The 25,061-nt window shown below is 42.5% G+C and overlaps 1 protein-coding gene across 2 annotated transcripts in view; it reads right to left on the bottom strand.

Moving 5' to 3' along the window:
- Pacrg (parkin coregulated) overlaps nt 1-25,061 on the bottom strand; it is a 422,883-nt gene that overhangs the window by 214,597 nt on the left and 183,225 nt on the right. The window contains exon 1 of one of the 2 annotated variants that reach the window (XM_039086904.2): nt 23,290-23,346. The exons of the other annotated variant lie outside the window; for it this stretch is intronic. The gene's annotated coding sequence lies outside the window, so the exon portion shown is untranslated. Of the gene's footprint in view, nt 1-23,289; nt 23,347-25,061 lie in introns of those variants that run through there. 2 annotated transcript variants of the gene reach the window in all.

Below are 25,061 nucleotides of genomic sequence, written 5' to 3'. Positions count from 1 at the left end.
TCAGCAGAAATATTACCTAAAATATAAAGAAATCTAAAATATGAAACTGGAGAGATGGAACTTGGCACATACACCCACAAATAACTGAGATCATTTGAGATTAGCAGGCACACAACACTGATACAGATTTATGGTTTCATTTAAGGAAAGAACTACAAATACCTTTATGTTACTGAAGTCATTTTTGATCACTTAAACTTCTATATAAAAATGGAATTTTTATCAGTTAATTAAATTTATACTACTGTTTGTAGAGCCCGTGTCACTGGCTGACAGGAGAGTGGCAGTGCATGTCAGGTGTGGAAGTAAACCCCTGTGAGTAGCTGGCTTTGTCCCCAGGGGCCACAGAATGGCAGTATTAAGACATACATTGATGCACAATGACCTACCCACCCCAGAGGTGCTCCTGCAGCCTACCTGACAGCAGGGCTTGTCTTGGGAAGCTGGTCTTAGATTACTTTCTTCTGCTGTGATATTTCTGTGTCCAGGTGCTCTATGCCCTGGCACACGCCTTTTCCTGAGGATTCCAGCCCTGTCAAATATTTTCTGGGTTCTCCAAAGAGCCTGTGTTAAATACTCCTGACACAAGGTCCCCTCTCTACCCACTAGGCACAGACTATCCAACAGAGACAGGACTGTTACACAGACTATTTCAGGAGACTAAGCCCTGCTGGAGCGCATAGGACATGCCCCAAGAGGGAGTCCCGACTGTTTTTTTTCTGCCCCTGTGTCTTTAGGTCAGCATACTGTGGCAGTTGAGGGAGAGAGAGGCGGGGCAATATTTTTAACAAATTTCTTCATATTTCTTTTCTAGTCTAGTACTCATTTGTTTATGAATTTTCTTGATTTTTATTATTACAAATACTTATTATTTGTTATAATTATTACTCATTCTGTGACTGTACCTGTGCGTGTATATATGTATGTATGTTTGTCTGTGTATACATATATTTGTGTATATGTATATAGGTGTATATGGGTATGTCCATGTGTATGTGGGTTGTGTGTGTGGATGTGTCTATGAGTGTGTGTGTATGTATGATGTATGTATGCCTGCGTAGGTGTATGTGTATATTTTTGTTTGTGTGGATGCGCATGTGTTCATGTGTGAGTCATGTTATGGATATGTGTGTCTAAGATAGAGGTGGACATTAGGTGTTAGTCTCAGTCTGTGCATTTCAGGATCGCTAACTCAAACAAAAGCTCACCCATTGGCTGGGCTGGCTGGCCGGTGAGTTGCAGGGACCCTCCTGCCTCTGCCTACCCCTGTACCTGGTAGTTTTGTTTTAAACATGAGCTTAGAGGATCCAAGCTTGTGTCTTCATCCATGTACAACAGTCACTTTCCATTGCTCCATCAAAGCAATCTCATGTGGGACATTCACTAGCAATTTTGTGCATCGGAATAAGTGTCGCCTGTGATTGGACAAATTCTATCCCTGTGAGAACAGAAGCGCATGGTAGCTCAGGCTGTAATTAACTATCCTACATCCCTTGGTGTAAAATATGCAGAAAGGAAAAAAGACTCAGCTGACCTTTGTCTGAAGAGGAAGGACACTAGCGTGTAAATAGAATTTTCCTCCGGCTTCTCATTTTCTGATTCTTACAGAAGGCTTTCAATGAGATAAACATCTATATGCTTCCTCCTTATCAAATTGAATTTTTGAAAGGCAGAAATTATTTCTGCTACAAATTGCCCAAGCTAGACACCACTCTGTATTGGTCAAATGGCCATTCAGCTCCTGATTCAGCCCCTGTGTCTTGGGCCCTGCTACAGGGTTTCCAGGCTACACGGCTGCCTGGGGCTTGGGAGAACAGGCCCAGCTCCTGTCTGCTTGTCTCCGCAGGTCAGAGGCAAAACTTCCAGCTTGGCATTCTGAGGGAAATGAATCCTAACCGTGGGAGTTGGGAACAGTTGAAGTGTGTCTCCATCCACATTTTAGTCTCAAAATTGCAATCTTGTAGTAACCATTAGGGGTTGCCTGAGAAAGGCAGCCTGCTGGGAGAGTTAAATAGACATGTTAACGTTTTCATTTACTTGAAAATAACATCGAGATGCATTGTACTGTTTCTGTAAGTAAAGTTGAAAATATCAAAAAGAAGGCGAAACAATACTGGGAGGGACTGCTGACGACAGCAGCTGTGGGGAGGGGGACGCACACAAAACGTGCTCCCTTGTGCTGTAACAGAAGCAGCAGCAGCTGCAATCCATCTAAGCCAATTCAGTCGCAATTTATTGTAAATAAATTATGACCAGGACAAATCTGAGAAAAGTTTATCCGTCTGAATTCCTGTCTTGCCTCACAGACGTTTATTAGCATGAAGAAAATGGCAGATAACCCACAGGAGTATGGGTTCCCCACCACAGCTAATTCCTCTACGTATGATGATGGCTGAGTCACTGAAGCAGGTAATTAAAACTGGCAGACTGCTGACTTGGTAGGCTTTTGCAGTTCCTGAGACTCCTGCCTGTGGGTGACAGGGGCTCCTTGGTCAGATCACCCGGCCAGGCTTCCTCATCACAGTCAGGAGGCCCAGGCACCGGACTCTGTGGCCAGATCTACAACCCTGAGGCTTTCACCAGAGCTAGCAGAAGTAAGAGAGAGAAGCAGAATGAAGCCAAGACACCAAACGTGTCAGCCAGAGCAGGTGTGTCTTCCCTTCCTGTCTGGATTCTGTTCTGTGGGAACCTCAGTGTGTCCCTCTCTTATTGTCTGTTCATCCCACTAGACCACAGTTCCACAGCCTATCTTCTTTTTCATGAAATTCCTGACATAAAATACAAAATACCTGGTATTAAACACATCAGTAAACACTCCCTGAAAGTGGAAATGAATGCACGGGGTCCATTTTTCCTGTCTATGGCCAGAAACAGGCCAGGCAGAAGGCTGAGGCTCGGTCAGTGTTTGGAAGCCCAGCAAGGCACGCTCGCTAGGCAGTGCGAATTCTTCTTTCAAAACAAAGGCTCTTGAAAGAACTTCCACACTTTAGAATGTTAAAATTGAAGCAACCTGGTGATAAAATTATAAAAGCTAAATTATTTTTGTGTCCTCAGATTTGCAGGCAGAGACAGCTCCCCTGAGAACTGGGTAGGACTCCAACGCAGGCACGGTTGACTCTGGAAGAACAGGCGAATGTCACTCTTAGGATACAGAGGGCTCTGAGGGGCCAAGGCTGAGGCTAACAGGGTAGGACTCGAGAGAAGGGAGCTACCAGGCAGTACAGGCATTTAGAATTTACTCAGGAGGAAACAGAAAGTAACACTCAACACTGGGGGACTGGATCATTTCAGGAGGGCACTGCCATGCTGCTGTGTGAGTTGTAGGCAACAGAGGTGCTCACTTGGAGTGAAGACGAACAGCTTCCGCAGAGACTGCATAATTACCAATAGGGCCTGAGCTTTCTAAAGGCGGACACACCAAAGGGATATTTATTGGATAGAATCTCAAGGCTGAAATAAAGGATTTGAAAGTTAGGGTGGAGAGGTAGCAGGGGCCAAGGAGGACATCTAGATCCTAGCTTAGGGACTATGTGTCAATCAAGCTAGATATGGCTCTACGGAGGATGAGTGTGTGAAGTTTCAGGGGAAGTACTACATGGGGCATTCCTCTGCGCAGAAACTGTAGACAACTGAGTGAGGGAAAGAGGTCCATGTGGTAGGCAGATGTGCGAGTCCTGAATGCAGGAGAAATAAGGCCTAGCCTGAGGTATAAATGGCCATCTATCTAGTCCGATGGGATCAGCAAGCTCTAGGTTTACTGAGATCCTTCTCAAAATAAGATGGAGAGTGATTGGCAGTTGACACCCAGAGTTGACTTTTGAGGCTCCTCATGCACCCCTGTGCATATGTGCACACACACGCTGGCACATGGGCGGAGAGCGAGAGCGAGCATGGAGAGCGCGCTGGCCCACAAAGCCTCCTGGAATGAAGCACACATACTTCAAAGTAGCCTCAGGGAGAGCAAGGCCATCAAGATGCCCTCCAAATCCTTGGGCCACAGAGGGAGGGGGAGAATGGAGAGTGCTAGAGCCGTGGATGACAGCACTGAGAGTGCAGAGGTGACAGTGACAGTTAACTGTAGACTGATGACAGCAGGACCGTTAGAGGTGCCCGCCAATGAGGGGCAGACGGCGGCTCTTCTTTCCAAATGTGACATTTTTAGAACAGCATAACACTGAGCCCAGTATCACTATTGCAGAGTATCACTGGTAAGAAAAGGACATTTGGGAGTGCGATACATTGAAATGAAAATGAAAGGAAAGAGAGCGAGTCCAGGTGATTCTTATTCTCTTGTAAATAAAGGCAAAGAAATGACACAATGAAGACTGGCTATAGAGAGGGTGGTGTGTATGGAGCTGTACTGACTATCATGTCTCCACTGAGCACCACTCATGAGATAGCGTGGGCTCATTTCCACGGACTGCAGCCTAAACCATGAGAGGAAAGCACGCACTCCAACTCCATCGCCTCTCATACCGCACGCAGTCACTGGGCTAAGCGGGCACGTGCTCTTTTGACTTTATTTCTCTTGTTTCTTCCAGGGGCACAAAGACGGGAGGACAGGTCAAGAGCAGTTCCCAGCTTGTTTTTGTTTTGTTTTTTTAATTTCCTAGTAATTGGTTCACAGTTCCAGATGCCACAGGCTTCCCCACCCCATAACTGACAAGGTGACCTGTATGTACACATAAGGAAGACTTGCGCATTCATAAACGAGTTGTGCTAATTATCAGATCTGTTTTAATTAAATTTGTAACAGCTGGCCTGCTCTTGGCTGTCTGCCCGAAGGTCCCACCATTCCCTGAACTGGTTGAGACTGGAAAACTTTTGTTTTCTTTGTATTGTTGTCCTGACAGTGTAGACGAGGGGAAGTGGGTCCATGAGTGAATGCTTTCCTTAATCAGGACCCCCCTCCTCCTCCAAGAGTTCTGTTTTGGAAGCTTTGAAACCCTTTGCCAAAGCTATCTGCTGTGACTGTGGTCTTCACTGCCCAACATCTGGGAAAGGCCAACGGTTTGTTACTCTTGAAAAAAAATAAGACTTAATGTTCCAAAGTTCCACTTTGAGCAAGAAAGTGAGTGTCTATAGCAAAGTGGGGAGTTAGGAGTTATGGCAGGGGTACAGCTTTTAGACTCTGCTTTGATTCTTACAAACATGGATGGACACTGAAACTTAAATATCAAACTCTACACCCGTATACAAATGTGGCAAGAGAGCGGTGTGCAGGTCTAACCAAGGTCTCCCCATCCATGCAGAGGCCTCAGTGCCATGGAGCATGGGCAAAAGGCAAGAGACAGAAGGGGAGGGTGGCAGTCACCAGACCTGAGGACAGGAACATCACTAAGAGTAAAGCATGCAGGGAGAGCTAGGAGAGTCAGGTCACAGAAAAAGGACATTTCAGATGACAGATATGGAAGGCCGCTTGAACCTAAAGCTCTCTGCCTCCTGTCCAGCATACATCCTCCACTGGGGAAAGCCTACAGGAACAGAACTCAGACTGGGCTGAGCAGCAACAGGACTAAAGAAGGAAAGGAGAGGGGGCCCTGAAGAAATGATGGCAGCCGAGGGAGAAGGCTCAGTGTAGGAATAGAAAGCTATTAATACAAACACTTGTGGAGGCAGTGGGAGTGGGGACCACGGACATAGGAAGCTGGGAAGCTATCTTGTCCAACCCTCTCCTTCTCAAAGTTGAGGGACAGCAAAGGATTGGTACCAAATCCTCTACAAGACGGTTATGAGAAAAGACCAAAGCTCAAAGTGATGGTGATGTCGGTATAGACAGCAGAAGCAGGCCATGGTGAGGAAATCCTAGGCTAGTGTCTCAAAGCAAGGTGACATTTACAAGGGGGGAGAGATTTAAAAATTTTCCCAGAGTAGAACTCACAGAAGAATCCACAATGAAAAATAAAGGGGGAAAATAAATAGAAATAAAGGGAAAGAAGAGAAATGTAGCCTAGGAAGCAGCTCAACAAGGAGTTATCACACAATCCTAGCTTTTAAGAAAAAGGGAAATGAAACAGTGGATTTCAATTGTCCAAAGTTAGGAGACTTGAGGAAGGACTTTCGATAAGGTGACAAAGAGAAAAAAATAGATTCGGCACCTATAAATCCCCCAGTGTCAACAAAATCACGAAAGCACTGCCATTTAAGAATACATCCCCAAAAGGGTAGAAACACTCAAAGCTACATAGGAAAGGGAAGATTATACTCAGAAACTTAACAGAACACAAATTACCACTGGCCCATACTTTAATAAATCTACTGGGTCTTTGCTAAAAATAAAGTTCAGGTAAAATTACCAAATCATTATAATGATTGTTATAAGATTTTTTATAATGATTTTTTTCTAGGATACTTTCTAAAATAGTTCTGAACTCTTGAGGAATTACTTAAGTTCTAGACTATCAATGTCATGAACACTTCTTGAGGATTCTGCTAGAAATGGCGATTTATGTAAGCAACATCTCTGGAGAGGCATGCCACAGGACTGATGGCAGAGACCATCAGTCTCTGGTTGCATCAGGTACAGATGCAACATCTCTAGCCACAGATGTGTTTCTAAATGGTGCTTTCACAGGATATGCAGATGTGCTGTGTGGAAAACAGTGAAGAAGGAAACTGTATCTCAGCGTTCTTGCTACATAAAAGATGGCATCATAGAAAGAGAGGCAAACAGCTCTTTTTAAAGAGATTAATTTCTAAGTGTGTGTGTGTGTGTGTGTGTGTGTGTGTGTGTGTGTGTGTGTGCCAGCATGTGGGTATTCACATGTGAGTACTGATGACCATGGAGGGCAGAGGTGTTACATCCCTGGAACTAGAGGTATAGGTGGCTGGGAGCTGCCAGATATGGGTGCTGGGACAGATGGGTGCTGGGACAGAACTCCAGTCCTCTGCAAAAGCTGTACAGGCAGCTAACTGCTGATCTTTATGTCTAGCCCTGCAGAGGTTTGAAATGTATGACAGCAGATAATACATAAGTGAGTAAACTCTTACTAATAAGATGTTTGTCGGTTAACACGAAGGGAAAGGAACTCAAATACAGGGTGATCAAGTCTCCCCTTGATTACACACCACTCTCTGCTTCAGCGTCTCTGTTTCTGCATCTGTCTGTGTCTGTCCGTTTCAATCAGGCCTCCATTGATACCTACAACCACTCGACCACAAAGTTTATTTTTAAAAGATTTAATATTTGTCTATGTTAGTTTTTTAAACTCAAGCTGAATAGATGAGAGATATGCTTTTTACACAGGAGAGACAAGTACAGAAACATCTTAACAGCAAACAAGTTAAAGGAGCTTGAGAAGATCGAGTGACTTTATAAACAGAGCAGGAGGACCTACAGTGTAATCAATTCCTTGAACCCATGGACTGAGTAATTGATGGGTGTTGCTTAGTAACTACTCCAGCACAAAGTAGGAACATGGTAAATGCTGCCCCCCCAAATTTCTTTTCTATGGAGCTGTAATAGATGTATTGGTCTGGTTCACATCTATCCTTAGGTATAAATTTTACATGTATAATTATGTACAGAATAGCTTAATCTTAGCCTGTGATTAGTTTACACTTATATAAATGATTGGTCTTATTTCCTAGTTGATTCAACTAATGGCCTTGATAAAGTTGAGCCAGGGGAAAATTAATGGAGGTAACCAAAGAAAAGCAGGAGCTCTCTCAGCTGAGTGAAATCATCATGATAAAAATTTAATATATTTTAGAATAAAGTATATTTTCTGGTTCCATTTTTATGTAAGGTAATACATTATACATGAAATACATTTTGACCTGATCTCATGGAATTTATAAAACACTATCCCAATATTTGAGTTCAGTAGATGAGAAAAGCCACCTAAATAGATTCAAAAAGAATTCACTTTATCCAATGTATATAAAGATACTAGAATTTACAAGAATCTTCAATTTCAATATATTTAAACGCCTAACTTTTACATTTGTTGAAATCCACCTGAATTGCAAGTACACAGTGTTGACTGACGTACAAACATGCTGTTCTAGCTATGGGCATGGAAATGTTCTGACCCTCGTTTCTCCTGTCTGGCATAGCATGGAAAACCCAGCAGTTCCACTGGGTAGTGTGTTTGGTCGAGACCTCACATCTGCCTTTGCAACCACTACTCAGTACGAAGCAACTGAAAAATGTGTTTTCAAAGATTACTCAAAACCATGATTACCAAAATAACTGCAGCCCTGTAAACAGGTCTGTCAGTAAGGCAGAGGGGTCTGGGGGCAGACTTGAAACTGAAGACTCATTTCTTTCAGATTTTTGTACTAGCAAATATTCATTGTAAAATCTCTCTCTTCGCTTTTCTCTCTCTCTCTCTCTCTCTCTCTCTCTCTCTCTCTGTTTCTATCTCTCTCTGTCTCTCTGTCTCTGTCTCTCTGTCTCCCCCCCCCCCATTTATTTATGAATTCTGGGAGCCGACTCTCAGACACCATGCATGCTTGGTGAATGCTCTCCTGCTGAACTCGCAGCCAAGTAATGTCTGCCGTTTATAGATTACTCAGTAAGGGGGGAAAGAGAGAGAGAGAGAGAGAGAGAGAGAGAGAGAGAGAGAGAGAGAGAGAGAGAGAGAAATGCTGAGTGCTGAGCAGGTCGGGTCCTTTCTCTCCTGCAGTTGAAGCATGTGAAAGTGTACAAAGCATTAGACTTAAAGAACTATAATACAATTGTTATAATACAATTGTTAAGCCCTTAGACACAGTAAAGATAATGCTTCACCAAGAGGAAAACACTACAGAGTTTCTATATTGGAAGATGCTTTGGTTTGTCCTGTATAGTATACATACCTAGGACTGTGACTTAATTCTTGACAACGCTTCTGGAAAGCACTGGGCTATTTTATGAAGTGTAGCTATTGTTACAGGGTATGATGCTAGGAATGTGAGCTCAGAAAAGGCTGACACTATGTTGTACTTTGTGTAAGCTAACAGATTGGTGATGGTTTGGGTTTTATGGAAGAATATAAATTAAAAACTTTAACAATGCACTTCATTGAAGTAATTGGAAATAGTTTATCAGTGGAATGCTTATTCAATATAGGAGTATAGTGTTTCCAAAATATTTTGGAAATTATGAGGAAGATGGTTCCTGTAGAACATATGTTACAGATTTGCCCATGGCTATGTCTGACAGTGGGAAACATGGCCAAGAAATGCTATCGTTTCTTGTGAGTACATCTCAGGTGCAACACCATCATGTTATTTCATTTTTAACCCAAATCCAAGATTTGATCCAGAGAAGAACTTTTGCAAAAATCAACAATTAATTTTTTAGATTTACTTATTTAATACCTATGAGCATTTTGTCTGCCTGCATACACTGTGTACTACAAGCATGAGTGGTGCCTGTGAAGTCAGGAGAGAGCTTGGGGCCCTCTAAAACTAGAGCTAGAGTTAGTTGTGAGCCATGATGTGGGTGCTGGGAATTAAACCAAGCTCCTCTCTAAAACTAACAAGTGCTCTTAGCCATCTCCCTAGCCCCCAAATTAATGTTAAAGCACTCGTATTTGTTAATTCTACTAAAATATTCAGAATTACCTTTGATGAACACTGTTTCCATTTTATTTATATTTACTTTCTAGTGAGTATATGAGTTGCCAACAGAGTGAAGAGTCAGATGTGACTGGCCCTCAAAGCCAGTGCAGTGCCAGGTGCATTTGCTCACACGCCTATGCATTTCTTCCTGAGCTGGGCATCCAGGCCTGCACAGCACCCTTCAATCTGAATTTCTCCTTTGCATGACTTAATGTGATCTCAGAAGGACCCACAAAGCCTGATGATTTAAAGTAAACTGAAGGCATCTTCCAGAGGGCAGCCTCACAATATGCTTTACCGAAGGTCAGTGAGAACACATGGGTGGACAGCCTTGCCAGCCCCATGCATGCTGCTCTTGGAAAGCACACACTCTTCACAGGCCATGTTCAAAATGTCATACCCAGTCTAATGACAGCGGGATGTTTCTACTACATGGTTACAGCGCTGACATGGGTGCAGACACCAGAGAACTAGAACGGCAACCTTGAGTTACTGCCCAGGCAATATTACCCTAAAGGTGACTCATCACCGTGATGCACAGGTGAAAACCACAGCCAAAGTAAAGAGCAAAGAGGAACAGGAAGTTATTATCATTTCAACATGGCATCCATGTAAGAATCATTAAGAAGATGTTTTGTCCTTTTCCCTGTGAAGCCTTTAAATCCTGCTGTGCATTTAGTAGATATTGTCCATTGGGCTGGAAGGTTTGCAAAGACGCTACAAGTTTCAGATCAGTAGTTGAACTTATGGAGCCGGTACTGTATCCCTGGGATTGTCTGTGTGTTTTAAAGTATGTAAGAGATGCTGACTGTGCTTCAGGGCTGATGTTAGGGTGGCCACATGTCACAGGATGTAAAAGGTACACACAGTATTGAACCAGTGAAAACATGTAGGCTGGTTGTCTGTGCAGCCCCTAGACTGGGCTGGGCACAGCAATCAAATGGGATACCCTTCCAGGAGCTATGTCTACAGTAGTTATGAGACACAGTCTGATCTGTGCTCTAAAGCGATCTACACACTTGTGGATACACCAGCAGTCCATTTCAGGGTTGAATTTCCCACCACCTTGTGGCTGTGTTCTGATTTGGCAACGTGAGTCACTTCCTGAGATGCGATTGGTACATGTCTTAGCTCTTATTGGACAGTAGCAGACAAGACCTTGTTTTTCTAACATCACGAATAGATCCTGAGTTCCTCCTGAATGAGTCTGCAATATGACCATGATAAGCGCATTCTTCACTTTGCTTTGATGGTGGGAAAAACACAATGAAGGCTTCTTCTAGAGCCCGTGGACTGAGATGAAAGGCTCGGCGTGTGAAAGCAGCACATCTGGAGCACATGTAGATCAAGAAGTCATAGTGTGCATCTCAGCTCCATGCAATTAGCATCTGTCTGGAGGCAGAACGCTTTTCCCCTGCTCCTTGTGTTTCTTTCCATGTAGGGGACTCTCATTCAGTGTGGCACCCTGCCTCTTCATTACTCAGCCTGAGGCAGTGGACTAGTTGGTTTTAGTGCACAACTGGGAAGCTGCATCATTATGGAAACACTGTCTGTAGGAGTAGTATAAGTGGTATGAATTTTTGTTTTGAGTTTCGCTGCTTTTATTTCTCTCATATAAAACATAGGCATTTCATTTATTCTTTATTACATAAACATCTAATGTACCCCCTCTCTGGGTGACAAATACACCCAGAAAAGACTCCTATGCTCTGCCCCAAGGCACTCCGAGTCAAGTCTGGCTAGCAAGCCAGGATCCCAGCATCACATGGTCCCTGGAGAGTATTCACTTTGGTGGGGTGAAATTAATTTTCAACATTCACAGAGGGAAATAGTTTTAATGTTAGAGTAGATGACTTTACACTATGCTTATCTTTTGGTTCAGGGGATTCTGAAGAGGGGCCAAAGCAATTAGGGGAGAAGTGGGGTAGCAATGGGGCTGAAGAGTGGTTTGGAGATGTTTCCATCTGCGTGCACATGTTTGTGAGTGTGTGTGCACACGCATATGCGTGTGTAGGCATGTATCTGTGTGGTCAGCAGTCACCTTGCTGGGGTGTCCATTTTCAGGTTGTTTTTCAGTCTCATTGCCCTGAACTCACAGATTCTGCCAGGCTGGTGGTTTAGTCTCTTCTAGTGTTACTGTGATAAAACACCCTGATAAAAGAAACTTAAGGGAGAAAGGTTCACCTTGACCCATGGTTCAAGGTCCCAGTCCCCCCTAGTATGGAGGTTATAAGTAGCTGGAGCTGGTCACAGTGTGTCCACAGTCAAAGAGCAGAGAGAGATGGGTGGTAGGGCTCAGCTCAATTTCTCCAGTCTGGGATCCTCTCCAGGAAATACTCTTGCCCACAGTCAGGATGGGTCCTCCCATATCAATTAACCTAATCAAGACAATCCTTATAGGTATGCCCAAAGGCCCATCTGCCAGGTGATTCTGAATCTTGTCACAGTGACAATTAATACTAACCATCATGGCTGGCCAATGAGCGCCAGTGGCCCACCCATCTCTGCTTCCCTAGCACTGGGGTAACAATTATGCAATTGTATGCCAAGCATTTTCATATGGGATCTGGGGATTAAACTCAGAGCTGCATGTTTACATGACAAGCACTTTCCTGACTGAGCCATTTCCACGGCACCTTATGTCTGCATATTTATAATGTTGGTGGCTACATTACAGTTGGGTAGTGGATATGACTGGACATTCAGGTGTAGGTAGAGTTACACGGGGTCACAGGAGTTCCTTATGACTGTTTAACCTTGATAACCAACCTCAAAATGAGATGTATTAATTGTCAAAAAGGACAGAGTCATGCAAAAGATGGAGTGCTGACCTTCCCAGGTGGGCAGCCATAGCCCAGGTTACCAGGTGGATGAGGCTAAGGACAGGCAGGGTGCAGGGCTTTTCTGTTGCTGACAGTCCACAGTTGGCCAGAAGAATACCACCACCACCACCACTGACCTCCCTTCTCTGCTTTCCACACGCTCCTCCCAGTTGGAGATGAGACGATTTGTATGACAGGTAAAGTTAGTCAAATTGCTGGGTTTGCTCCGCAAGGCCATGCGTGCTCCGGGGTAGCAGTCCCAGTGTGGCTGAGGGCTCCATGCAACATCCTAAGCTTGACTGAGCAACTTCCACACAGCTCGTGGCTATGCTTCAGTGGTAGAGCTCCACACAGGAAGAGGCACTGAGCTGACTTCATTTCTGCAGTTCCTGGTACCCATGACTCCATTTGTGCAGCAACCAACAGTCTCCCCTAATATGCCATGTGACTTACTTATTAAAGCTACCGTGCCTTTTCTATACCCTCTGGTGAGAATGCAGACTCCCAGAGAATAGACCATAGGACAGGGAATGAAAAAAGAAGAGAGAGAAAAGAAAAGAAAAAAGAGAACACTGAAAAAGAAAACCAACAAATCCTGGCTCTCTAAAACACTGTGTAAATCAGAAAAAGCACTTGGCTGCCCTACTATCTGTGTGTGGCAATGGCTAAGGGACAGTTTGCTCTCTAAATAACAAGGCAGGTTTGATCATATCAGAGGCATTGCTCTCCAGTCTGGTTTCCAAATTCAATTTATGGACCTGTCTTATACCATGTTGTTAAGGGAATGCGAGTTTTTTCTTCTCCCTTTTCTATTTCTTTTTCTTCTTTTTTATGAGATGAAATGCTACTGTGACCTGCAGAAAGATTGCACAAGACAGAGAACAGGAAATCTTTTGTGCAATTGTGTCTCCTAGGGACAACAGTCAAAGGTGCACCCATAAAGTCTCACCAACATGACTGCCGAAGCATGAGCTGAACAAGGAGGACAACAGACGAGCTAATGTGGATGGGCAAGCACAGGAGGCTTCAACCCTTCACAAAGAACTACAGGTAACTAGCACTGGAGCTGGAGACCTAGTCTTCTCCAGAGAAGGGCACACCAATTGATTAGCCAGTACCATGTGATCAGGCCTGAAAACCTACGTAAAGGTAACATTATGCAGACTGGCTGGATTGTTAAGACATGTTCACAAGGTCCCAGACTCTTCGATAATTCTCATTTGCTTTGACTCTGAACACTCTTCGTTTGCACACTCACTTGCACATCTACAGGCACCGCCCTGTATCAAGTTTTACTCAAACATTAATTTGAGTCCACAATCACTCTGTCTAGCGACTCAACCTAAGCTTATCTCTTCTTTGTTAAATGGGTGCTTGTCCTTTATAAGTAACAATGGGATTTCATAATAATAAAGCTTTATTTGCAGGTTCCCAGTGGCTTTGCAAGTGTCAGTTTAGAGTTCTGCTGGCCGCTTGAGATGTGTAAGGTTTTGCATGCTTTCCAGAGGTGTAAATAACTCCATGGCGGCTGCTTAATCACTGCTGGGATGCATTTCTGCATCTCTAATTAGCTCATTCTTCATCAGCTGAAGGAGGCAAGTGGCTAGCTGTGCTAATAATTTGCATAATGTGGATTGTCAAAGAAATCATGCTTAAATTAAAAATTCTGGAGAGGATCCACACAGGGAGATAAACAGTATCTTCCCAAAGACCACAGGAACAGAGGGTTGAGTGATTTTTTTGACAGCTTTGTCTTTATTTTGTATTGAGATCATTAAATGTCACGAACCATGTTAACGTCATGTTGGCTTTGAGTTTTGGATAAGAGAAAATCACAGTGGTAGGGAGTTTCATATTTTCAAATCTGAGTTCACTTTCTTTTAATATTTTGCACTATTTTATAGAATACTTAGACGACAGCTTCACATGGGATGAAAGAACGATTTTAGATTTTATTTCAACATCTGCCATTGATTCCTTACTTATGGTTACTTACTAAACATTTCAGTGAATGAAATGTTTTCTAAATGATTAAATGGAAGAATGAAGCCCATGGTTTATTGTTTATTGGTCCATGTACATATACATACATACATATATACATACATACATACTTACATACATACATACCTGTGTGTGTGTGTGTGTGTGTGTGTGTGTGTGTGTGTGTGTGTGCGTGTGTGTGTGCTGTGTAGAATTTATAGGATGAAATTCAGTATTTGTACTCTCTGGTAGTTGGTTATTTTGAGTTGGAAGGATTTTAAGAATAAAACTGACTACCAGTTGAGAAAACAGAAAACAGCTCAGCAAGCATGTAGTTCAAAGTAAGCTGAGGCAAATCTCGGGCTACTCCAGGCAGCCACAGGATCCACCTGCAGCCATAGAAAATGGCCGCCTTTATCCTCACATCACAATGTGGGCATTCTGTGCAGTGCAGTCGGTTAGAGCCCTCTCTTTATGTTCCTCGATACAGTTATTCTTCAGACTCCAGGTCAGAGTCTCAGAGTCTCCCTGAGTCAGCATGACAAATGGTACCTAGCCCTGGTAGGTGCTATTGGTCCCTAATGGTACAGGTATAGCTGTGGCTGGACAGGGTCTTTGAGAGAACAGAGAATCTTTCTCCTTCATCCTTTCTCCTTCATTCTTTCTTTCCCTTCCTTCCTTCTTCCCTCCTCTATACCTCCCTTCTTTCCTTTTCTTTCTGTCTATCTGTCTGCTTTTTGTTGTTGTTGCTGTTTTTAGTTTTTGAGGCCAAGTTTCACTCTAGCCCAGGATAGCCTGGTACTCCCTATGTAGTCCAGGCTGCCCTAGAAGTCAAAGAAACCAGCCATTGAAACTGATTCAACAATGGCACAGAGGGCAGAGTAGCTAGGCATGGCTACAGCTGTTCTAACTGACGTATACATGTTCCAGAAGCCAGAGGAAAGCTTACACATGGTAAGCAGGAGCTGGTTCAAGATGTTTCTAAAACTCAAAGTGGACTCAGGAGATGTAGAAAACATTTTAAAGATTTAAAAGATGCTGGGAGAAATCTGTAGTGGAGAATTACACACCACAGGACAAGTGCTTCATGTACCTAAAGATCTAGCAGTACAAATCACTTAACTAGGAACCAAGACCACAAGGGAGCTATGGAGCAACCTCAACTTCAAATGTAAGTGGAGTCCCAATAGGTGGGTGTATAGCTGAAAATTTCCCAAATGATGAGAACTATAGTCTCATAGATCTAAGAAGCCCAGCAAATACAACAAGGTCTGTAAAGAGATTGCACAAGACTAGGAATAAGGACAACCCCAACAGTCAAAAAGCAGGTTTTACTTCATTAACCCACAAAAGTCTTCTTTAAATGATGGGTTTGGACAATGTCTTTGAGTTCTGTATTACAGGCACACAAAAGAATTTATGTCCATGAAAACTACAGTCCAAAAAATACAAAAGCAGATAAATCAGGTAGAAGAAAATGGTGCCAGATGAAAATGTGGGGCCATTCAAAAAAAGGCATTTTTTAAAACATTTTTTTCTAGTTATATATCTCTAGAAGATTAAGGCTAAATTAATTATTTATTTTGGATTTTAGAAACTTAGAAGGGAAGAAATGGGAAAAATTAATATCTGAACACTGCATATGAAGGCTGTTATCTTTTATGAAGTTCTAATATAAGTTAAAACATATGCTATAATATTAAGACAATTGCTAAAATAATATAAAAGAGAACTATGAAAAATACTTAATCTAGCCAAAGACTATAACAAAAACTTTTCAAGTTCTTTCCCAGACAATTTTCTAGTCTTTGTGTATTCTTGGAATTAATTACTATCTGATGTAAAGATGGCAGAGGCCTTCTCCTACCCAGGAAATGACGTATTCCACAAGCAACCATACCGTAATAATGTGTACAACTAAGTCAAAAGACAGATAATCCATACAAATGATAAAGGAAAATTGTAAGCTGCCTCACAAAGGTTTAAAAGAATGTATAAAGACAATAAGAACTTGAATCAAAAGGAAATCATTAGTGGCTACATTAATATCAACAGAGTAACTTTCAGAGTATGGACATTTACCCAGGACAAAGAAAGCAAGTTTATATCGGTTAAGGGCTAGTTTAGTAAGAAGTGTTATGTTACTGAGCATTTACACACCTCAAAACTGAGCTTAAAGACACATTATAGAACCACAAAGATCAACAGCTGTAGCAACCATCAAAGACTTCAATGTCATTGTCTCAACATTTACCAGAAAAATGTAGACGAATGAGATCTAGAATGGTCTAGAAAAGTTAAGCAACCTTATGAATCATGGATCCAGATAGCATTATTACCACGTTCACCAAAACCACACCGAACCTCATACCCAGTGGCAGCTGCCACATGCACACTCTTTGGAGTACACACAATGCTTTCATGAAATCAAGCATCATCTTAGACATAAAACAAGTCTCAGGAGATTTAAAAAGTATTCAAGCTACACAGGTATGCCATCTGACCATGTGGATTTAAATGGAAAGCTAATGACATAAAGACATTTGGGAAAATCCCCCAATATTTTTTAACATAAACAAAACGTATGTGTCAATGAAAGCAAAGGCAAAACTTTGAAGCACTTTAACCATAAAGGGTGTATCATAATTTGTAGGCTACAACAACTCTAGTTAGAAGGAGAATTAGCACTAAACTCCCTAGGAGAACAAAGTGGGCGGGGATCTAATGTCCACTATGTCCATTAAAACTGAAAAAACAAGGAAAGAACAGGAGGCACCCATGGCAGTCAGACAACTAACATGCATCTGAATGGAAGCCAACGGGACCCGGGGTGGAGCCAAGAAAGGAAGAGTCCAGCCTGAAACTTGATCTTGGAGAAGATGAATGGTACAGATAAAAGTCTGGAGAGGTAACAGCAAAGATAGACAGAAGACACAAACAGCGATACCCTTCAGATTCTCCCCCATGCGCACCAAGAGAAAGCTGTAAGAGAACCCTGCCCAAACTACAGCTCACAGGAAATGGTGAACTCTTGAAAGCACATGGGCTACCAAACTACTGGAGAAGAAAGAGGCACCTGGATATCATCTATCTATCTATCTATCTATCTATCTATCTATCTATCTATCTATCTATCTACCTACCTATTATCTATTCACCAATCTATCTTTCTATTTATCTATCCATCTATCATCTATCTTCGATCTAACTTCTATCTATCTATCTATCTATCTATCTATCTATCTTTCTTTCTTTCTTTCTTTCTTTCTTTCTTTCTTTCTTTCTTTCTATCTATCCACCCATATCTCTGTATCTCTGCATCTCTGTATCTATCATCTATCAATCTACACATCCAGAATCTAAGTTTTGAGATATTGTCATATTATTGTTTAAGTAAATAAGACATTTAAACACAGTTTTCATTTATTTTTTATATATTTATTTGTATATGTATATGGACATACATGTCAAAGCCCATGTGTGGAGGTCAGAGAAGAACTTGTATGGGCCGGTCCTCTACTTCCACATACCATGTGAGTTCTGGGGATTGAACTCAGTTCATCAACCTTGGGAGCAAGTGCCTTTAGCAGCTGAGCTGTTCCTAAAGCTGGCATTTTTAATGCTGTGAGGAACGGGCTAAGGAGACAGGTCAGTGAGTACAGTAAAAAGCCATGGTGGTGCGTATAAAAATAGGGTCTCACTGTTGTGTGAGCAGGGCCTCACAGTTAGCAAGCAGTGGATTTTGTATTCAGGGTTCATAGACACTAAGCCCCTGCTCCAACTTCCCCAACTCCCACTACAACTACACTCTATCACTGAACTAATAAACAAACACTTCCTTCTGCAAGCAACTTTTATTCCATTCAGACCTACACTAGAAGGTCATCCTCACCATGTTGTGGTGAATACCCTTTATATTTGGGGTTGTATTGGTGTCCACACATATAACAAGACAATTCAATAGAAACTGTAACTTAAAACCTTTCCACGGTTCACTTGGGCAAGTAAAGAGTAACCGTGGCTTAAATTATAGTAAGGTCTCTTTCCTGTAAGTTATAATGTAGGATCAGTGAACTCTGAAAGGGACCCATACAGTTATTACTTTTTAAGCACGAGTTAACTACAGAAGGAATGATTAGCCAAGTACTAAGCGAGTCCAAGTAGAAGGAGCCTGCCTGATGCAGCCACATGGGCCTAATGTAAATCATGGTTCTGCTTTTCTTATGGGGGGAAATGGCTTACTCATTGGAAGCTTCAGTCAGATCATCTGCAAGAGTGGCGGGCTCAGTGCTACTCTAAAAGTAACTGCAAGGATGAAGGCTCATGCGGTAATGTGACCAACCTCACAGCAGGTGGGAAGGACAATAAACACAAGGAACTGGCGTTATCATTGTTGTGGGTGTTAGGCTAGACTCTACTCTTGAAACTCAGATTCCGTTGCTAATAGGCAAAAGTTGTTCTCCAGGAAAACGGGCATAGTTAAAATGCCACACATCCCTTCTCTTCCACCTCCTCCTGTCTACACTTTACCAGTCCTTTGCGCTCATCTTACTTCTGCTTTTGTGCCACAGACTGAATTTGCTGCTCCCTTCATTGCTAATGTTTGTAAAGAGTAGGCTTGAAGTTCGAATGCGTTTGGAATCATGCAAATGAATCACCGAAGCGTCCCGTTGTGCTCTTTCCCCACAGAATGTTGGATTTGCTTATTAATCATGAAGAGGTAATTATTCACTTCCACACAAAAATTTGTTCTCTTCCATTTTTCCTGGCAGCATGGGCTCAGCCAGGCAATCTGGGACCATAGTACTGTTTCTCTACTATAAGAAAAATAATAACGTAAACAAGGTAATTGGTGCCAGTTGGCCTTAGATTACTGCACTGGAGTAGCAGGTGGCGAGAATGGAGAAAAATTAGGGTGCACTGCCCCCCTATGATGCTCCAGATCTGTCCTGACAGGCAGGAAGGAGGGTCCAACATTGACAGCTCTTTTCATCTTTAAGAGAAGCCAGAGACTTGGCTATAAAAACTCTCAAGTGGTAGGTGTCTTCAAATATTTCCTTGGGCTTGTTAAATATATGTGAGAGTTGGATCCAGCATTTTGGCCTTCAGGTTTCCATGAACCCCACTGCAGTTGGTCAGTTATTACCAGGGAGGTTTCCCTTTTGTGTAGTCTGATGATAGGAAATGTTTTTATAGGGGAGAATGAGGGAGAAGAGAGGAACCAAATAGCCATTTCTGGTCTTCTGATTATTCACAGTAAGCATGCTTTCTATTCATTTGTCAATAAACAGAACATGTCCCAGCTGCATAGCCAAACTATTTCTGCAAAATACAAATCTCTCTCTCTCTCTCTCTCTCTCTCTCTCTCTCTCTCTCTCTCTCATAGATGAACTTTTGTCTTTCAGAGAAGGAAGACTTTGGGATGTCTATTGTGATCTGGGTATCATGAACTGCACAAAGATAGCCGTGATAATGACAGACACTGTTTTGACGATTTCTGTCCATTTGCCTTTTTAATAGCCAAAGAAAAGGAATTTTAAGAATCACTGTTACTTGTTTTAAATCACTTTTATATGCCCATCTTTTCTTCAGTACTCAGCATTAGGAAGGCTTTGAAGGTCAGGGAGAGGGAGGCTTTAATGGCACTGGATGAATTCTGACAGTCGAGAATTTTTAAGTGGAGAACCTTGCCCAGCAGCAGACAGATGCTGTGATGGACAGCAGCTGGACTGCGTTCCCCGTCTTTGCACATCTGTCCAACATAAGCATTTTTCTATAATCAAGTAGCTAGGCCTTGGGAGTATAATGTACATCAGCTGAGGTGACTTTTTAATTAAAAATTCCTAACATTCTTTCTTTCAGATAAACACAATATTTTGATGTCATTCTGAAATATTTGCCTTTATTCAGCTAGGGCAGATTCTTCATTAAATGCTTTTGATATTTTTAATAATACAGCCTGGGTTATTTTATTCCATTTACAACTTACTGCAGTGATTAAAGCAGGTTGCCTAACTCTCTTTAAGCACATTATTTTATGCATAATAGGGTAATTACATTAAATGAGTACGCTATCAGTGGACTTCTTGGATGAGTGAATTTTCTTGGGCTAAACAAATGCCAGAGTGTATATTACACTGTTCTGTCTTGGCACATTAGGCTAGAATTTAATTACGTTGAGTAAAAAGTTATAACAGAATCTCATCATGTAACTTTTCTATATTTTCTTGTGTAAGTGAATGCTGTCCTGCTTAACTGCTCACCCCCATAAACAAGACCACATAATTAAATCAAATTCTACCAAGAGTCAGATCCAGTGCAGGCAATTTCCGGAAGAAGCAATTGTAGCCTGTGAATAGGGAGGAGGACCCCGGTCTTAGGGAAGCTGAGTGTTTCCAGAGGGCAAGGAAAACTGGGTCTTCCTTGAAGTTTCCTACACAGACCACTGTCTCCTGTTTGTTCTCATTCTTTTTGACCCTGCTGGTTCTGCTTTGTCTATGGGCTTTTGCTTCTATATTATATTAATTCCCCTACCCCCACGACTCCCCCTGGAGAGTGTTTCTGTACTATGCTGTTTGTACCGAGGTCTCAGAAATGTGTAAATACAGAGGCAGTGAGTGAAGTGGAGAGAGCAGGTGTCCTGTAATTCTGCAGCAGTGGCTTCTGGTGCCAGCCAGCAGCATCACTCTAAGGCTCTTTAAAGACTCAGTTTCGCTCACCACTCTCCTCATGGAGATCCATTTTCTTCTCATTCAGTTTCATTGGATTTTTGGACAAAGCCTAAAGCCAGTTCCCGGGCAGTGGACATATGTGTATTCAAGAGTTTCCAACCATTGAAGACACAGGTCTCCAGGGATGCGGAGGTCTTTTCCAGCCCTGGAATGCACTAGGAACTCTTGGCTAAGAAGTACCTTCCTAGGATGTGGCAGAAGTGGAGACCCCCAGATTTTACTGATTCCTAGGCTGCCCTGAGGCCAAGGGCCTCGGATGTGCTCCAGAAACCTTGCTCCTGCATTCTGTCTCAGTCACCTGCCAGGACTGTACGTCATGGTTTCCTTCCCAAAGCAGTCGCTCTCCACGCACAGAGCCAGCACTGGTATCATCAGTATCTAACACCGAGCCTGGAGTGCAGAAGTGTCCACCATAAAGTGTACGGGAATTGCACAGTAATAAGAAGTCATCACCATGCAAATGACAACGTCCCGAGTTCCTTACATCTGCAATCACTTGCCTGCAGTCCCCGGTACCCCTTTAGTGCAGCTAAAGAAAGAGACGATATACTCTGGGTCACATCGAGAGCATGGCAAAGCCAAACTGAAGTACAGGCTGCCTTATCTTCAAAGAAGCAAAACATCTTGGCTCAAGTGTGCCCTGCAACCTCCCGTTTGGAGACAGGGCTTCTGTCTCCAGGGCCCTGCCAGATTGTGTGGTATGGGGGAGAATGAGGAGGCCCAATCTCCATCAGTGGCCTCAAAGGATGCCTCTTAGAATAACAGGGAGGACTTAGAAGGAGTTGAACCCCAAGGACTCCCAAGTGAGACTCTGGGTAGGATAGTTTACCCCAATGACAGTCTACCCCTAGCATGACCCCATGGGTGGGTTGAACATGATCCCACTTAGAGATGTTGGGCCGGACCTGAGAAGAAAGGAAACTAACATAGACACTGAGAATGCGACGTTAATTATTCGGCTCACTCTTGCATCAGATACTGACACAGGATCTTGATTATCACGCTAAAGAAAACACAGCTCGAGATTCATCCTCTTGCTGTCCGTATAAAGGATGCAGCCAGAGGACATCACAAGGGAACCCAGTTTTAGGTTTCTAGTAAAATGCCGAGTTGTAAAATCATAACCATTGTAGGCAGCAGTGTTTATAATTATGTCTTATAGTTAATGCTTCCAAGTAATACGTTAGGTTCACACCTCAGTCTGCAGCTTTCTAAATCAAAGATTTCCTACTAAAGATGGCAAAATACCAGGGGCAGGTCATGAATCACTAGGATTAATGATATTCCACTACGAAAATTTGAAAGGCTAAGGTTAAAGTAAAATTCACAAGGAAATTAGTCATATCTGGTGGATTAAACTTTGCATTGGAAAATCAGGCTTCATATGGTAAATAGTTTGTATAATTAAAATGCTAATCCTCTCTAAGAATGTAATTTTTAGTGTTTGTCACTAAAATGCTATTGAACTATGGGACGAGAGAAGGCCAAGCCAATTTTATTCTGAATCATCTCCATTGTGTTTAGTCTAATTTAAGAGGGCTGGCAGACCGAAAAGGTAGTGGACAGTGAACACGCACTCTGCGCTTCTCTTCTGAGCTAAGGCTTCAGCATACATGTGTCTAACACAGCTTGTAGTGCAACGGTCCTGCAACATCTGAGCTCCGGTGCCAGGAAAGGGGGAGGGTCCTGGGCAGACTGGACGTTGAGGATATGAGAATATGAGGGCAGATGAGACACCATTCACAAAGACCTCTAGGGAGGCAAGCAGACATTGGCAGGCACAGACCAGCACACACGGACCATACATAGGTAGGCACAGAAACACACACACACATACAGACCAGCATAAAGCTACGTACAACGAAAGCACACAGGACTATAGAAAGGCACATGTAGGCAGGCTGGCCAAGGCTAAAGTTAAGACACTGACCTCTGACCTAGAGCCAGCCGGAAATGTGCTATATAGCAGACTGCATAGCTATTTACCTTTTGGGTTGCAAGACTTTCAGTGTCAGCCGTTTTTTGCTAACATAGGCTCCTGGATGTTCAGCACTGGCCATTTTGTTCATGATGGGAACCCGTAACAACACAAACACACAATGTAAACATAAACTGGCCCTTAAGGGCCCCTGTTACTGACAGGTACCTAAATCTCAGGCCAAGAAACAGCCTGCCCCAACAGGGGCTTGCTTAAAAGTACTCACCAAAGGAACGAAGGCAGGCTACATGTCCAGCATGCTCAGTGAGCACCAGGGCTGTGGTTCCTATCTGAACCCGAAGCTATCAGTTCTCAGGAGGGACATATAAGCCTGGCTGCTTCCTGCTGATAAAGAGGGGCCTCACAGCAACCCTTCAAGTTCCTTGCATTTGTATTTATGTCTAGATGCCTCCAGGAGAGGATTTTCTGGTGTTCCAATTATTTCAGTAGTTCAAGTCCAAGTGGTTTGGGGGCTTATTTAACAATTAATTAAAATGCTATATTTTTCTATTCTTGCCAATAAGGACAGGTGTCTAGAAGAGAGTTGGAAGGATCCTTGTTGTCTATAAGTAGGGAAACCTACTGTCTGGGTGTCGGAAAGAGAAGGCTCGTATCCACATCCTATAGGGGTCCTAGAAGGGCAGTTGGTGGTTCCTATAGCTTGAGACATCCAGCCCAGGCTCTTGGAGCTACATTACTAGATCCTGAACAAATCAAGTCTAAATGACATCAGTGCCATATATGTATAGAAAATATAAGTAACCGTTTTAATGCAACTGTGAGCTGAGGGAACCTTCCTTAGCATGGGTCCTGCAGATAAAAGTAAAGATTTCCAGATTTAAGTAGTAAACCTGACAAAAGGAGTTCTCACCTACAAGATGACAGAGACACTTCAGAGGCTTCATGAACAGTGAATTCTGTGGCTGAGAATTTAGCCTTCTCTCACTCAGTCAGTACCCTCGTCTGTTACTTAAGGACCGGAATGGTCTTGTTTTATAATGTTTCATTCCAAGTGTCTAAGTAGGAATGAAGCGATTGTTGCTGGTTTCACTCTAAAAAGGACAAATGTAACCAAATAAACCATATTTTGGCTTTCTTGCTGTTTCATTAGCATATGTCAGACACATTCTGACAATCCAATTATAGTGAGCAAAACATATCTCAGGGCAAACAAATCCTTAGCTTTCTTTTTTGCAGCTTTATGTAGATTTGCTCTCTATTTTGTTGAAATTAAAATTGAACATGACATATTTTCTGAAAAAAGTAAGAAAAGGGTTCCTGTATGTGAATGTCAGGTTTCATCTTTATCAAATCAAGTTTTAAAATCATGTTCAGCCTGTCGAGCTTCCCCAAATTACAGAGGCCTCCAACTCTAATTGACTTTTGCCGAGCATGACAGAATAATTAGAATGTGGTTGCTTCCTGTAGAAAACCTATACACTGGGCAGTTACTGAGAGAGGCTGAACATCTCCCTCTGGAGAGAAAGACCACCCCAGACTTTTGCTATCATCTCCATGTGGACGAGTCTCAAAAACACAATTCGACCCTCAGAAATAAGCTTCTCAATTAATTTTTAACTTCTAGTCACATGATTGATGTGTGACCTTGGCTGGAAAAAAATGTTTAAAGAAGGAGTAGGAAGGTCTGTAGCACCACTGTCAAGAGTTGAGACAATCATTGCAAACACTCAGGAATGAGTGCCTTGTTTACATATTTTCCAAGGTCCAAATTCTTTCTGTGTACAGAATTTTTACATGCTGTTTTAAAAATGCGACATATACACTTTCATCGATGTGTTATTTTGATGGCTATGCAATATTTTGAACATATGTGTCCTAATGTAATCATTTTCCCAGTTGGAAGTGTGTTTTAGTTTTATTTTGGTGATAGGCATTAAATGTATATCTTGGTATAGAATGATTTGTGCAAGTGTGTGTGTGGGGGGTCTACTTTGGATCAAATATACAAGGCATTTTCTATGTGTAGTTTGAACAAAC

Source organism: Rattus norvegicus, chromosome 1, assembly GCF_036323735.1.
Source record: "Rattus norvegicus strain BN/NHsdMcwi chromosome 1, GRCr8, whole genome shotgun sequence".
Classification (NCBI taxonomy): domain Eukaryota; kingdom Metazoa; phylum Chordata; class Mammalia; order Rodentia; family Muridae; genus Rattus; species Rattus norvegicus.
The sequence above is the reverse complement of the archived record's forward strand: the minus strand, read 5'-3'. Positions and strand labels throughout refer to the sequence as shown.